The 13281-nt window shown below is 42.9% G+C and overlaps 31 non-coding genes across 31 annotated transcripts; all 31 read left to right on the top strand.

The window, feature by feature from the left end:
• Window positions 1-111: 111 nt before the first annotated feature.
• trnav-cac (transfer RNA valine (anticodon CAC)) lies at window positions 112-184 on the top strand. The gene has a single exon. It is a non-coding gene; the product is annotated as a tRNA-Val (tRNA).
• A 265-nt stretch (window positions 185-449) lies between these two features.
• On the top strand, window positions 450-522 carry trnav-uac (transfer RNA valine (anticodon UAC)). Its single transcript has one exon. It is a non-coding gene; the product is annotated as a tRNA-Val (tRNA).
• A 754-nt stretch (window positions 523-1276) lies between these two features.
• Window positions 1277-1349, top strand: trnav-uac (transfer RNA valine (anticodon UAC)). The gene has a single exon. It is a non-coding gene; the product is annotated as a tRNA-Val (tRNA).
• Window positions 1350-1764: 415 nt separating this feature from the next.
• Window positions 1765-1837, top strand: trnav-cac (transfer RNA valine (anticodon CAC)). The gene has a single exon. It is a non-coding gene; the product is annotated as a tRNA-Val (tRNA).
• A 265-nt stretch (window positions 1838-2102) lies between these two features.
• trnav-uac (transfer RNA valine (anticodon UAC)) lies at window positions 2103-2175 on the top strand. Its single transcript has one exon. It is a non-coding gene; the product is annotated as a tRNA-Val (tRNA).
• Window positions 2176-2394: 219 nt separating this feature from the next.
• trnav-aac (transfer RNA valine (anticodon AAC)) lies at window positions 2395-2467 on the top strand. The gene has a single exon. It is a non-coding gene; the product is annotated as a tRNA-Val (tRNA).
• A 123-nt stretch (window positions 2468-2590) lies between these two features.
• Window positions 2591-2663, top strand: trnav-cac (transfer RNA valine (anticodon CAC)). The gene has a single exon. It is a non-coding gene; the product is annotated as a tRNA-Val (tRNA).
• Window positions 2664-3220: 557 nt separating this feature from the next.
• Window positions 3221-3293, top strand: trnav-aac (transfer RNA valine (anticodon AAC)). The gene has a single exon. It is a non-coding gene; the product is annotated as a tRNA-Val (tRNA).
• Window positions 3294-3416: 123 nt separating this feature from the next.
• On the top strand, window positions 3417-3489 carry trnav-cac (transfer RNA valine (anticodon CAC)). The gene has a single exon. It is a non-coding gene; the product is annotated as a tRNA-Val (tRNA).
• A 557-nt stretch (window positions 3490-4046) lies between these two features.
• On the top strand, window positions 4047-4119 carry trnav-aac (transfer RNA valine (anticodon AAC)). Its single transcript has one exon. It is a non-coding gene; the product is annotated as a tRNA-Val (tRNA).
• A 123-nt stretch (window positions 4120-4242) lies between these two features.
• Window positions 4243-4315, top strand: trnav-cac (transfer RNA valine (anticodon CAC)). The gene has a single exon. It is a non-coding gene; the product is annotated as a tRNA-Val (tRNA).
• Window positions 4316-4872: 557 nt separating this feature from the next.
• On the top strand, window positions 4873-4945 carry trnav-aac (transfer RNA valine (anticodon AAC)). The gene has a single exon. It is a non-coding gene; the product is annotated as a tRNA-Val (tRNA).
• Window positions 4946-5068: 123 nt separating this feature from the next.
• Window positions 5069-5141, top strand: trnav-cac (transfer RNA valine (anticodon CAC)). Its single transcript has one exon. It is a non-coding gene; the product is annotated as a tRNA-Val (tRNA).
• Window positions 5142-5698: 557 nt separating this feature from the next.
• Window positions 5699-5771, top strand: trnav-aac (transfer RNA valine (anticodon AAC)). The gene has a single exon. It is a non-coding gene; the product is annotated as a tRNA-Val (tRNA).
• A 123-nt stretch (window positions 5772-5894) lies between these two features.
• Window positions 5895-5967, top strand: trnav-cac (transfer RNA valine (anticodon CAC)). The gene has a single exon. It is a non-coding gene; the product is annotated as a tRNA-Val (tRNA).
• Window positions 5968-6232: 265 nt separating this feature from the next.
• On the top strand, window positions 6233-6305 carry trnav-uac (transfer RNA valine (anticodon UAC)). Its single transcript has one exon. It is a non-coding gene; the product is annotated as a tRNA-Val (tRNA).
• Window positions 6306-6524: 219 nt separating this feature from the next.
• On the top strand, window positions 6525-6597 carry trnav-aac (transfer RNA valine (anticodon AAC)). The gene has a single exon. It is a non-coding gene; the product is annotated as a tRNA-Val (tRNA).
• A 123-nt stretch (window positions 6598-6720) lies between these two features.
• Window positions 6721-6793, top strand: trnav-cac (transfer RNA valine (anticodon CAC)). The gene has a single exon. It is a non-coding gene; the product is annotated as a tRNA-Val (tRNA).
• A 265-nt stretch (window positions 6794-7058) lies between these two features.
• Window positions 7059-7131, top strand: trnav-uac (transfer RNA valine (anticodon UAC)). The gene has a single exon. It is a non-coding gene; the product is annotated as a tRNA-Val (tRNA).
• A 754-nt stretch (window positions 7132-7885) lies between these two features.
• trnav-uac (transfer RNA valine (anticodon UAC)) lies at window positions 7886-7958 on the top strand. The gene has a single exon. It is a non-coding gene; the product is annotated as a tRNA-Val (tRNA).
• Window positions 7959-8373: 415 nt separating this feature from the next.
• trnav-cac (transfer RNA valine (anticodon CAC)) lies at window positions 8374-8446 on the top strand. The gene has a single exon. It is a non-coding gene; the product is annotated as a tRNA-Val (tRNA).
• A 557-nt stretch (window positions 8447-9003) lies between these two features.
• On the top strand, window positions 9004-9076 carry trnav-aac (transfer RNA valine (anticodon AAC)). The gene has a single exon. It is a non-coding gene; the product is annotated as a tRNA-Val (tRNA).
• Window positions 9077-9199: 123 nt separating this feature from the next.
• Window positions 9200-9272, top strand: trnav-cac (transfer RNA valine (anticodon CAC)). Its single transcript has one exon. It is a non-coding gene; the product is annotated as a tRNA-Val (tRNA).
• Window positions 9273-9537: 265 nt separating this feature from the next.
• On the top strand, window positions 9538-9610 carry trnav-uac (transfer RNA valine (anticodon UAC)). The gene has a single exon. It is a non-coding gene; the product is annotated as a tRNA-Val (tRNA).
• Window positions 9611-10364: 754 nt separating this feature from the next.
• Window positions 10365-10437, top strand: trnav-uac (transfer RNA valine (anticodon UAC)). Its single transcript has one exon. It is a non-coding gene; the product is annotated as a tRNA-Val (tRNA).
• A 415-nt stretch (window positions 10438-10852) lies between these two features.
• Window positions 10853-10925, top strand: trnav-cac (transfer RNA valine (anticodon CAC)). Its single transcript has one exon. It is a non-coding gene; the product is annotated as a tRNA-Val (tRNA).
• Window positions 10926-11190: 265 nt separating this feature from the next.
• On the top strand, window positions 11191-11263 carry trnav-uac (transfer RNA valine (anticodon UAC)). Its single transcript has one exon. It is a non-coding gene; the product is annotated as a tRNA-Val (tRNA).
• A 219-nt stretch (window positions 11264-11482) lies between these two features.
• On the top strand, window positions 11483-11555 carry trnav-aac (transfer RNA valine (anticodon AAC)). The gene has a single exon. It is a non-coding gene; the product is annotated as a tRNA-Val (tRNA).
• Window positions 11556-11678: 123 nt separating this feature from the next.
• trnav-cac (transfer RNA valine (anticodon CAC)) lies at window positions 11679-11751 on the top strand. Its single transcript has one exon. It is a non-coding gene; the product is annotated as a tRNA-Val (tRNA).
• Window positions 11752-12308: 557 nt separating this feature from the next.
• trnav-aac (transfer RNA valine (anticodon AAC)) lies at window positions 12309-12381 on the top strand. The gene has a single exon. It is a non-coding gene; the product is annotated as a tRNA-Val (tRNA).
• A 462-nt stretch (window positions 12382-12843) lies between these two features.
• Window positions 12844-12916, top strand: trnav-uac (transfer RNA valine (anticodon UAC)). The gene has a single exon. It is a non-coding gene; the product is annotated as a tRNA-Val (tRNA).
• Window positions 12917-13281: the final 365 nt, after the last annotated feature.

Genomic DNA, 13281 nt, shown 5'->3' on the forward strand with positions numbered 1-13281 from the left:
TGGCAGAAAATTTAAACTGTTTGCCACAACAGGAGGGCTCAGCTCACTTTTCCTTTGTACACTTTTTAACAAGCCTGCACCAGAAGATTTCTGTCTGCACATAAAGGGCTTGTTTCCGTAGTGTAGTGGTTATCACGTTCGCCTCACACGCGAAAGGTCCCCAGTTCGAAACTGGGCGGAAACTGTGGATGGTCTTTGCTAACATTTTTCAGTGGTTTTCTGTTGAGCAGGTCAGAACACTTGCAGGGCGATTTGCGGTGTAAATTCTTTAGAAAAGGACTAAAACAAAACAAATGACCATTGAAGTTTCCTGTAGAGTAATAAAAAATGTTAAGTCTGCCAACAAAAATAGCAGCTTTTTGCCATTTTAAGGACAGTGGGCAGTCTATCGTTTCAGTCGCTTTTGAACAAGCGTACGCTAAAACAGGTCGGACTGTCTTCCAAGTTAAGTTTCCGTAGTGTAGTGGTTATCACGTTCGCTTTACACGCGAAAGGTCCTCAGTTCGAAACTGGGCGGAAACAAGTAAAGGGGTTTTTAATATACGTGCTGAAATTCGCAACAAAGTTTTTGGACTATTGAAATTAGGTGAGGGCAATTGTACCAAAGAGCTGTAGGCAGACTGCCATTCCGAATGAGCTCTTATCTGTTGTTTGTGGAATTTAAACAGCTTGTCACAATGCTTGCAGGAAAGATTATGGGATGGAGCCATTTTCGAAAAAGCACATATCTTACATAAGGAGGTTTTTGTAGTGTAGTGGTGATCACGTTCGCCTAACACGCGAAAGGGCCTCGGTTCGAAACCGAGCAGAAACAGCAATTGGCTTTTGGCAGAAAATTTAAACTGTTTGCCACAACAGGAGGGCTCAGCTCACTTTTCCTTGGTACACTTTTTAACAAGCCTGCACCAGAAGATTTCTGTCTGCACCTGAAGGGCTTGTTTCCGTAGTGTGGTGGTTATCACGTTCGCCTCACACGCGAAAGGTCCCCAGTTCGAAACTGGGCGGAAACTGTGGATGGTCTTTGCTAACATTTTTTCAGTGGTTTTCTGTTGAGCGGGTCAGAACACTTGCAGGGCGATTTGTGGTGTAAATTCTTTAGAAAAGGACTAAAACAAAACAAATGACCATTGAAGTTTCCTGTAGAGTAATAAAAAATGTTTAGTCTGCCAACAAAAATAGCAGCTTTTTGCCATTTTAAGGACAGTGGGCAGTCTATCGTTTCAGTCGCTTTTGAACAAGCGTACGCTAAAAGAGGTCGGACTGTCTTCCAAGATAAGTTTCCGTAGTGTAGTGGTTATCACGTTCGCTTTACACGCGAAAGGTCCTCAGTTCGAAACTGGGCGGAAACAAGTAAAGGGGTTTTTAATATACATGCTGAAATTCGCAACAAATTTTTTGGACTATTGAAATTAGGTGAGGGCAATTGTACCAAAGAGCTGTAGGCAGACTGCCATTCCGAATGAGCTCTTATCTGTTGTTTGTGGAATTTAAACAGCTTGTCACAATGCTTGCAGGAAAGATTATGGGATGGAGCCATTTTCGAAAAAGCACATATCTTACATAAGGAGGTTTCTGTAGTGTAGTGGTGATCACCTTCGCCTAACACGCGAAAGGGCCTCGGTTCGAAACCGAGCAGAAACAGCAATTGGCTTTTGGCAGAAAATTTAAACTGTTTGCCACAACAGGAGGGCTCAGCGCACTTTTCCTTTGTACACTTTTTAACAAGCCTGCACCAGAAGATTTCTGTCTGCACATAAAGGGCTTGTTTCCGTAGTGTAGTGGTTATCACGTTCGCCTCACACGCGAAAGGTCCCCAGTTCGAAACTGGGCGGAAACTGTGGATGGTCTTTGCTAACATTTTTCAGTGGTTTTCTGTTGAGCGGGTCAGAACACTTGCAGGGTGATTTGCGGTGTAAATTCTTTAGAAAAGGACTAAAACAAAACAAATGACCATTGAAGTTTCCTGTAGAGTAATAAAAAATGTTTAGTCTGCCAACAAAAATAGCAGCTTTTTGCCATTTTAAGGACAGTGGGCAGTCTATCGTTTCAGTCGCTTTTGAACAAGCGTACGCTAAAAGAGGTCGGACTGTCTTCCAAGATAAGTTTCCGTAGTGTAGTGGTTATCACGTTCGCTTTACACGCGAAAGGTCCTCAGTTCGAAACTGGGCGGAAACAAGTAAAGGGGTTCTTAATATACGTGCTGAAATTCGCAACAAAGTTTTTGGACTATTGAAATTAGGTGAGGGCAATTGTACCAAAGAGCTGTAGGCAGACTGCCATTCCGAATGAGCTCTTATCTGTTGTTTGTGGAATTTAAACAGCTTGTCACAATGCTTGCAGGAAAGATTATGGGATGGAGCCATTTTCAAAAAAGCACATATCTTACATAAGGAGGTTTCTGTAGTGTAGTGGTGATCACGTTCGCCTAACACGCGAAAGGGCCTCGGTTCGAAACCGAGCAGAAACAGCAATTGACTTTTGGCAGAAAATTTAAACTGTTTGCCACAACAGGAGGGCTCAGCTCACTTTTCCTTTGTACACTTTTTAACAAGCCTGCACCAGAAGATTTCTGTCTGCACATAAAGGGCTTGTTTCCGTAGTGTAGTGGTTATCACGTTCGCCTCACACGCGAAAGGTCCCCAGTTCGAAACTGGGCGGAAACTGTGGATGGTCTTTGCTAACATTTTTCAGTGGTTTTCTGTAGAGCAGGTCAGAACACTTGCAGGGCGATTTGCGGTGTAAATTCTTTAGAAAAGGACTAAAACAAAACAAATGACCATTGAAGTTTCCTGTAGAGTAATAAAAAATGTTAAGTCTGCCAACAAAAATAGCAGCTTTTTGCCATTTTAAGGACAGTGGGCAGTCTATCGTTTCAGTCGCTTTTGAACAAGCGCACGCTAAAAGAGGTCGGACTGTCTTCCAAGTTAAGTTTCCGTAGTGTAGTGGTTATCACGTTCGCTTTACACGCGAAAGGTCCTCAGTCCGAAACTGGGCGGAAACAAGTAAAGGGGATTTTAATATACGTGCTGAAATTCGCAACAAAGTTTTTGGACTATTGAAATTAGGTGAGGGCAATTGTACCAAAGAGCTGTAGGCAGACTGCCATTCCGAATGAGCTCTTATCTGTTGTTTGTGGAATTTAAACAGCTTGTCACAATGCTTGCAGGAAAGATTATGGGATGGAGCCATTTTCGAAAAAGCACATATCTTACATAAGGAGGTTTCTGTAGTGTAGTGGTGATCACGTTCGCCTAACACGCGAAAGGGCCTCGGTTCGAAACCGAGCAGAAACAGCAATTGGCTTTTGGCAGAAAATTTAAACTGTTTGCCACAACAGGAGGGCTCAGCTCACTTTTCCTTTGTACACTTTTTAACAAGCCTGCACCAGAAGATTTCTGTCTGCACATAAAGGGCTTGTTTCCGTAGTGTAGTGGTTATCACGTTCGCCTCACACGCGAAAGGTCCCCAGTTCGAAACTGGGCGGAAACTGTGGATGGTCTTTGCTAACATTTTTCAGTGGTTTTCTGTTGAGCAGGTCAGAACACTTGCAGGGCGATTTGCGGTGTAAATTCTTTAGAAAAGGACTAAAACAAAACAAATGACCATTGAAGTTTCCTGTAGAGTAATAAAAAATGTTAAGTCTGCCAACAAAAATAGCAGCTTTTTGCCATTTTAAGGACAGTGGGCAGTCTATCGTTTCAGTCGCTTTTGAACAAGCGTACGCTAAAAGAGGTCGGACTGTCTTCCAAGTTAAATTTCCGTAGTGTAGTGGTTATCACGTTCGCTTTACACGTGAAAGGTCCTCAGTTCGAAACTGGGCGGAAACAAGTAAAGGGGTTTTTAATATACGTGCTGAAATTCGCAACAATTTTTTTGGACTATTGAAATTAGGTGAGAACAATTGTACCAAAGAGCTGTAGGCAGACTGCCATTCCGAATGAGCTCTTATCTGTTGTTTGTGGAATTTAAACAGCTTGTCACAATGCTTGCAGGAAAGATTATGGGATGGAGCCATTTTCGAAAAAGCACATATCTTACATAAGGAGGTTTCTGTAGTGTAGTGGTGATCACGTTCGCCTAACACGCGAAAGGGCCTCGGTTCGAAACCGAGCAGAAACAGCAATTGGCTTTTGGCAGAAAATTTAAACTGTTTGCCACAACAGGAGGGCTCAGCTCACTTTTCCTTGGTACACTTTTTAACAAGCCTGCACCAGAAGATTTCTGTCTGCACCTAAAGGGCTTGTTTCCGTAGTGTAGTGGTTATCACGTTCGCCTCACACGCGAAAGGTCCCCAGTTCGAAACTGGGCGGAAACTGTGGATGATCTTTGCTAACATTTTTCAGTGGTTTTCTGTTGAGCAGGTCAGAACACTTGCAGGGCGATTTGCGGTGTAAATTCTTTAGAAAAGGACTAAAACAAAACAAATGACCATTGAAGTTTCCTGTAGAGTAATAAAAAATGTTAAGTCTGCCAACAAAAATAGCAGCTTTTTGCCATTTTAAGGACAGTGGGCAGTCTATCGTTTCAGTCGCTTTTGAACAAGCGTACGCTAAAAGAGGTCGGACTGTCTTCCAAGTTAAATTTCCGTAGTGTAGTGGTTATCACGTTCGCTTTACACGTGAAAGGTCCTCAGTTCGAAACTGGGCGGAAACAAGTAAAGGGGTTTTTAATATACGTGCTGAAATTCGCAACAAAGTTTTTGGACTATTGAAATTAGGTGAGGGCAATTGTACCAAAGAGCTGTAGGCAGATTGCCATTCCGAATGAGCTCTTATCTGTTGTTTGTGGAATTTAAACAGCTTGTCACAATGCTTGAAGGAAAGATTATGGGATGGAGCCATTTTCGAAAAAGCACATATCTTACATAAGGAGGTTTCTGTAGTGTAGTGGTGATCACGTTCGCCTAACACGCGAAAGGGCCTCGGTTCGAAACCGAGCAGAAACAGCAATTGGCTTTTGGCAGAAAATTTAAACTGTTTGCCACAACAGGAGGGCTCAGCTCACTTTTCCTTTGTACACTTTTTAACAAGCCTGCACCAGACGATTTCTGTCTGCACATAAAGGGCTTGTTTCCGTAGTGTAGTGGTTATCACGTTCGCCTCACACGCGAAAGGTCCCCAGTTCGAAACTGGGCGGAAACTGTGGATGGTCTTTGTTAACATTTTTCAGTGGTTTTCTGTTGAGCAGGTCAGAACACTTGCAGGGCGATTTGCGGTGTAAATTCTTTAGAAAAGGACTAAAACAAAACAAATGACCATTGAAGTTTCCTGTAGAGTAATAAAAAATGTTAAGTCTGCCAACAAAAATAGCAGCTTTTTGCCATTTTAAGGACAGTGGGCAGTCTATCGTTTCAGTCGCTTTTGAACAAGCGTTCGCTAAAAGAGGTCGGACTGTCTTCCAAGTTAAGTTTCCGTAGTGTAGTGGTTATCACGTTCGCTTTACATGCGAAAGGTCTTCAGTTCGAAACTGGGCGGAAACAAGTAAAGGGGTTTTTAATATACGTGCTGAAATTTGCAACAAAGTTTTTGGACTATTGAAATTAGGTGAGGGCAATTGTACCAAAGAGCTGTAGGCAGACTGCCATTCCGAATGAGCTCTTATCTGTTGTTTGTGGAATTTAAACAGCTTGTCACAATGCTTGCAGGAAAGATTATGGGATGGAGCCATTTTCGAAAAAGCACATATCTTACATAAGGAGGTTTCTGTAGTGTAGTGGTGATCACGTTCGCCTAACACGCGAAAGGGCCTCGGTTCGAAACCGAGCAGAAACAGCAATTGGCTTTTGGCAGAAAATTTAAACTGTTTGCCACAACAGGAGGGCTCAGCTCACTTTTCCTTTGTACACTTTTTAACAAGCCTGCACCAGAAGATTTCTGTCTGCACATAAAGGGCTTGTTTCCGTAGTGTAGTGGTTATCACGTTCGCCTCACACGCGAAAGGTCCCCAGTTCGAAACTGGGCGGAAACTGTGGATGGTCTTTGCTAACATTTTTCAGTGGTTTTCTGTTGAGCAGGTCAGAACACTTGCAGGGCGATTTGCGGTGTAAATTCTTTAGAAAAGGACTAAAACAAAACAAATGACCATTGAAGTTTCCTGTAGAGTAATAAAAAATGTTTAGTCTGCCAACAAAAATAGCAGCTTTTTGCCATTTTAAGGACAGTGGGCAGTCTATCGTTTCAGTCGCTTTTGAACAAGCGTACGCTAAAAGAGGTCGGACTGTCTTCCAAGATAAGTTTCCGTAGTGTAGTGGTTATCACGTTCGCTTTACACGCGAAAGGTCCTCAGTTCGAAACTGGGCGGAAACAAGTAAAGGGGTTTTTAAAATACGTGCTGAAATTCGCAACAAAGTTTTTGGACTATTGAAATTAGGTGAGGGCAATTGTACCAAAGAGCTGTAGGCAGACTGCCATTCCGAATGAGCTCTTATCTGTTGTTTGTGGAATTTAAACAGCTTGTCACAATGCTTGCAGGAAAGATTATGGGATGGAGCCATTTTCGAAAAAGCACATATCTTACATAAGGAGGTTTCTGTAGTGTAGTGGTGATCACGTTCGCCTAACACGCGAAAGGGCCTCGGTTCGAAACCGAGCAGAAACAGCAATTGGCTTTTGGCAGAAAATTTAAACTGTTTGCCACAACAGGAGGGCTCAGCTCACTTTTCCTTTGTACACTTTTTAACAAGCCTGCACCAGAAGATTTCTGTCTGCACATAAAGGGCTTGTTTCCGTAGTGTAGTGGTTATCACGTTCGCCTCACACGCGAAAGGTCCCCAGTTCGAAACTGGGCGGAAACTGTGGATGGTCTTTGCTAACATTTTTCAGTGGTTTTCTGTTGAGCAGGTCAGAACACTTGCAGGGCGATTTGCGGTGTAAATTCTTTAGAAAAGGACTAAAACAAAACAAATGACCATTGAAGTTTCCTGTAGAGTAATAAAAAATGTTAAGTCTGCCAACAAAAATAGCAGCTTTTTGCCATTTTAAGGACAGTGGGCAGTCTATCGTTTCAGTCGCTTTTGAACAAGCGTACGCTAAAACAGGTCGGACTGTCTTCCAAGTTAAGTTTCCGTAGTGTAGTGGTTATCACGTTCGCTTTACACGCGAAAGGTCCTCAGTTCGAAACTGGGCGGAAACAAGTAAAGGGGTTTTTAATATACGTGCTGAAATTCGCAACAAAGTTTTTGGACTATTGAAATTAGGTGAGGGCAATTGTACCAAAGAGCTGTAGGCAGACTGCCATTCCGAATGAGCTCTTATCTGTTGTTTGTGGAATTTAAACAGCTTGTCACAATGCTTGCAGGAAAGATTATGGGATGGAGCCATTTTCGAAAAAGCACATATCTTACATAAGGAGGTTTTTGTAGTGTAGTGGTGATCACGTTCGCCTAACACGCGAAAGGGCCTCGGTTCGAAACCGAGCAGAAACAGCAATTGGCTTTTGGCAGAAAATTTAAACTGTTTGCCACAACAGGAGGGCTCAGCTCACTTTTCCTTGGTACACTTTTTAACAAGCCTGCACCAGAAGATTTCTGTCTGCACCTGAAGGGCTTGTTTCCGTAGTGTGGTGGTTATCACGTTCGCCTCACACGCGAAAGGTCCCCAGTTCGAAACTGGGCGGAAACTGTGGATGGTCTTTGCTAACATTTTTTCAGTGGTTTTCTGTTGAGCGGGTCAGAACACTTGCAGGGCGATTTGTGGTGTAAATTCTTTAGAAAAGGACTAAAACAAAACAAATGACCATTGAAGTTTCCTGTAGAGTAATAAAAAATGTTTAGTCTGCCAACAAAAATAGCAGCTTTTTGCCATTTTAAGGACAGTGGGCAGTCTATCGTTTCAGTCGCTTTTGAACAAGCGTACGCTAAAAGAGGTCGGACTGTCTTCCAAGATAAGTTTCCGTAGTGTAGTGGTTATCACGTTCGCTTTACACGCGAAAGGTCCTCAGTTCGAAACTGGGCGGAAACAAGTAAAGGGGTTTTTAATATACGTGCTGAAATTCGCAACAAATTTTTTGGACTATTGAAATTAGGTGAGGGCAATTGTACCAAAGAGCTGTAGGCAGACTGCCATTCCGAATGAGCTCTTATCTGTTGTTTGTGGAATTTAAACAGCTTGTCACAATGCTTGCAGGAAAGATTATGGGATGGAGCCATTTTCGAAAAAGCACATATCTTACATAAGGAGGTTTCTGTAGTGTAGTGGTGATCACCTTCGCCTAACACGCGAAAGGGCCTCGGTTCGAAACCGAGCAGAAACAGCAATTGGCTTTTGGCAGAAAATTTAAACTGTTTGCCACAACAGGAGGGCTCAGCGCACTTTTCCTTTGTACACTTTTTAACAAGCCTGCACCAGAAGATTTCTGTCTGCACATAAAGGGCTTGTTTCCGTAGTGTAGTGGTTATCACGTTCGCCTCACACGCGAAAGGTCCCCAGTTCGAAACTGGGCGGAAACTGTGGATGGTCTTTGCTAACATTTTTCAGTGGTTTTCTGTTGAGCGGGTCAGAACACTTGCAGGGCGATTTGCGGTGTAAATTCTTTAGAAAAGGACTAAAACAAAACAAATGACCATTGAAGTTTCCTGTAGAGTAATAAAAAATGTTTAGTCTGCCAACAAAAATAGCAGCTTTTTGCCATTTTAAGGACAGTGGGCAGTCTATCGTTTCAGTCGCTTTTGAACAAGCGTACGCTAAAAGAGGTCGGACTGTCTTCCAAGATAAGTTTCCGTAGTGTAGTGGTTATCACGTTCGCTTTACACGCGAAAGGTCCTCAGTTCGAAACTGGCCGGAAACAAGTAAAGGGGTTCTTAATATACGTGCTGAAATTCGCAACAAAGTTTTTGGACTATTGAAATTAGGTGAGGGCAATTGTACCAAAGAGCTGTAGGCAGACTGCCATTCCGAATGAGCTCTTATCTGTTGTTTGTGGAATTTAAACAGCTTGTCACAATGCTTGCAGGAAAGATTATGGGATGGAGCCATTTTCAAAAAAGCACATATCTTACATAAGGAGGTTTCTGTAGTGTAGTGGTGATCACGTTCGCCTAACACGCGAAAGGGCCTCGGTTCGAAACCGAGCAGAAACAGCAATTGGCTTTTGGCAGAAAATTTAAACTGTTTGCCACAACAGGAGGGCTCAGCTCACTTTTCCTTTGTACACTTTTTAACAAGCCTGCACCAGAAGATTTCTGTCTGCACATAAAGGGCTTGTTTCCGTAGTGTAGTGGTTATCACGTTCGCCTCACACGCGAAAGGTCCCCAGTTCGAAACTGGGCGGAAACTGTGGATGGTCTTTGCTAACATTTTTCAGTGGTTTTCTGTTGAGCAGGTCAGAACACTTGCAGGGCGATTTGCGGTGTAAATTCTTTAGAAAAGGACTAAAACAAAACAAATGACCATTGAAGTTTCCTGTAGAGTAATAAAAAATGTTAAGTCTGCCAACAAAAATAGCAGCTTTTTGCCATTTTAAGGACAGTGGGCAGTCTATCGTTTCAGTCGCTTTTGAACAAGCGTACGCTAAAACAGGTCGGACTGTCTTCCAAGTTAAGTTTCCGTAGTGTAGTGGTTATCACGTTCGCTTTACACGCGAAAGGTCCTCAGTTCGAAACTGGGCGGAAACAAGTAAAGGGGTTTTTAATATACGTGCTGAAATTCGCAACAAAGTTTTTGGACTATTGAAATTAGGTGAGGGCAATTGTACCAAAGAGCTGTAGGCAGACTGCCATTCCGAATGAGCTCTTATCTGTTGTTTGTGGAATTTAAACAGCTTGTCACAATGCTTGCAGGAAAGATTATGGGATGGAGCCATTTTCGAAAAAGCACATATCTTACATAAGGAGGTTTTTGTAGTGTAGTGGTGATCACGTTCGCCTAACACGCGAAAGGGCCTCGGTTCGAAACCGAGCAGAAACAGCAATTGGCTTTTGGCAGAAAATTTAAACTGTTTGCCACAACAGGAGGGCTCAGCTCACTTTTCCTTGGTACACTTTTTAACAAGCCTGCACCAGAAGATTTCTGTCTGCACCTGAAGGGCTTGTTTCCGTAGTGTGGTGGTTATCACGTTCGCCTCACACGCGAAAGGTCCCCAGTTCGAAACTGGGCGGAAACTGTGGATGGTCTTTGCTAACATTTTTTCAGTGGTTTTCTGTTGAGCGGGTCAGAACACTTGCAGGGCGATTTGTGGTGTAAATTCTTTAGAAAAGGACTAAAACAAAACAAATGACCATTGAAGTTTCCTGTAGAGTAATAAAAAATGTTTAGTCTGCCAACAAAAATAGCAGCTTTTTGCCATTTTAAGGACAGTGGGCAGTCTATCGTTTCAGTCGCTTTTGAACAAGCGTACGCTAAAAGAGGTCGGACTGTCTTCCAAGATAAGTTTCCGTAGTGTAGTGGTTATCACGTTCGCTTTACACGCGAAAGGTCCTCAGTTCGAAACTGGGCGGAAACAAGTAAAGGGGTTTTTAATATACGTGCTGAAATTCGCAACAAATTTTTTGGACTATTGAAATTAGGTGAGGGCAATTGTACCAAAGAGCTGTAGGCAGACTGCCATTCCGAATGAGCTCTTATCTGTTGTTTGTGGAATTTAAACAGCTTGTCACAATGCTTGCAGGAAAGATTATGGGATGGAGCCATTTTCGAAAAAGCACATATCTTACATAAGGAGGTTTCTGTAGTGTAGTGGTGATCACCTTCGCCTAACACGCGAAAGGGCCTCGGTTCGAAACCGAGCAGAAACAGCAATTGGCTTTTGGCAGAAAATTTAAACTGTTTGCCACAACAGGAGGGCTCAGCGCACTTTTCCTTTGTACACTTTTTAACAAGCCTGCACCAGAAGATTTCTGTCTGCACATAAAGGGCTTGTTTCCGTAGTGTAGTGGTTATCACGTTCGCCTCACACGCGAAAGGTCCCCAGTTCGAAACTGGGCGGAAACTGTGGATGGTCTTTGCTAACATTTTTCAGTGGTTTTCTGTTGAGCGGGTCAGAACACTTGCAGGGCGATTTGCGGTGTAAATTCTTTAGAAAAGGACTAAAACAAAACAAATGACCATTGAAGTTTCCTGTAGAGTAATAAAAAATGTTTAGTCTGCCAACAAAAATAGCAGCTTTTTGCCATTTTAAGGACAGTGGGCAGTCTATCGTTTCAGTCGCTTTTGAACAAGCGTACGCTAAAAGAGGTCGGACTGTCTTCCAAGATAAGTTTCCGTAGTGTAGTGGTTATCACGTTCGCTTTACACGCGAAAGGTCCTCAGTTCGAAACTGGGCGGAAACAAGTAAAGGGGTTCTTAATATACGTGCTGAAATTCGCAACAAAGTTTTTGGACTATTGAAATTAGGTGAGGGCAATTGTACCAAAGAGCTGTAGGCAGACTGCCATTCCGAATGAGCTCTTATCTGTTGTTTGTGGAATTTAAACAGCTTGTCACAATGCTTGCAGGAAAGATTATGGGATGGAGCCATTTTCAAAAAAGCACATATCTTACATAAGGAGGTTTCTGTAGTGTAGTGGTGATCACGTTCGCCTAACACGCGAAAGGGCCTCGGTTCGAAACCGAGCAGAAACAGCAATTGGCTTTTGGCAGAAAATTTAAACTGTTTGCCACAACAGGAGGGCTCAGCTCACTTTTCCTTTGTACACTTTTTAACAAGCCTGCACCAGAAGATTTCTGTCTGCACATAAAGGGCTTGTTTCCGTAGTGTAGTGGTTATCACGTTCGCCTCACACGCGAAAGGTCCCCAGTTCGAAACTGGGCGGAAACTGTGGATGGTCTTTGCTAACATTTTTCAGTGGTTTTCTGTAGAGCAGGTCAGAACACTTGCAGGGCGATTTGCGGTGTAAATTCTTTAGAAAAGGACTAAAACAAAACAAATGACCATTGAAGTTTCCTGTAGAGTAATAAAAAATGTTAAGTCTGCCAACAAAAATAGCAGCTTTTTGCCATTTTAAGGACAGTGGGCAGTCTATCGTTTCAGTCGCTTTTGAACAAGCGCACGCTAAAAGAGGTCGGACTGTCTTCCAAGTTAAGTTTCCGTAGTGTAGTGGTTATCACGTTCGCTTTACACGCGAAAGGTCCTCAGTCCGAAACTGGGCGGAAACAAGTAAAGGGGATTTTAATATACGTGCTGAAATTCGCAACAAAGTTTTTGGACTATTGAAATTAGGTGAGGGCAATTGTACCAAAGAGCTGTAGGCAGACTGCCATTCCGAATGAGCTCTTATCTGTTGTTTGTGGAATTTAAACAGCTTGTCACAATGCTTGCAGGAAAGATTATGGGATGGAGCCATTTTCGAAAAAGCACATGTCTTACATAAGGAGGTTTCTGTAGTGTAGTGGTGATCACGTTCGCCTAACACGCGAAAGGGCCTCGGTTCGAAACCGAGCAGAAACAGCAATTGGCTTTTGGCAGAAAATTTAAACTGTTTGCCACAACAGGAGGGCTCAGCTCACTTTTCCTTTGTACACTTTTTAACAAGCCTGCACCAGAAGATTTCTGTCTGCACATAAAGGGCTTGTTTCCGTAGTGTGGTGGTTATCACGTTCGCCTCACACGCGAAAGGTCCCCAGTTCGAAACTGGGCGGAAACTGTGGATGGTCTTTGCTAACATTTTTTCAGTGGTTTTCTGTTGAGCGGGTCAGAACACTTGCAGGGCGATTTGTGGTGTAAATTCTTTAGAAAAGGACTAAAACAAAACAAATGACCATTGAAGTTTCCTGTAGAGTAATAAAAAATGTTTAGTCTGCCAACAAAAATAGCAGCTTTTTGCCATTTTAAGGACAGTGGGCAGTCTATCGTTTCAGTCGCTTTTGAACAAGCGTACGCTAAAAGAGGTCGGACTGTCTTCCAAGATAAGTTTCCGTAGTGTAGTGGTTATCACGTTCGCTTTACACGCGAAAGGTCCTCAGTTCGAAACTGGGCGGAAACAAGTAAAGGGGTTTTTAATATACGTGCTGAAATTCGCAACAAATTTTTTGGACTATTGAAATTAGGTGAGGGCAATTGTACCAAAGAGCTGTAGGCAGACTGCCATTCCGAATGAGCTCTTATCTGTTGTTTGTGGAATTTAAACAGCTTGTCACAATGCTTGCAGGAAAGATTATGGTGATGGAGCCATTTTCGAAAAAGCACATATCTTACATAAGGAGGTTTCTGTAGTGTAGTGGTGATCACCTTCGCCTAACACGCGAAAGGGCCTCGGTTCGAAACCGAGCAGAAACAGCAATTGGCTTTTGGCAGAAAATTTAAACTGTTTGCCACAACAGGAGGGCTCAGCGCACTTTTCCTTTGTAC

The sequence above is a fragment of the Pimephales promelas genome, chromosome 13 (genome assembly GCF_988280905.1).
Source record: "Pimephales promelas chromosome 13, fPimPro1.hap1.1, whole genome shotgun sequence".
NCBI lineage: Eukaryota > Metazoa > Chordata > Actinopteri > Cypriniformes > Leuciscidae > Pimephales > Pimephales promelas.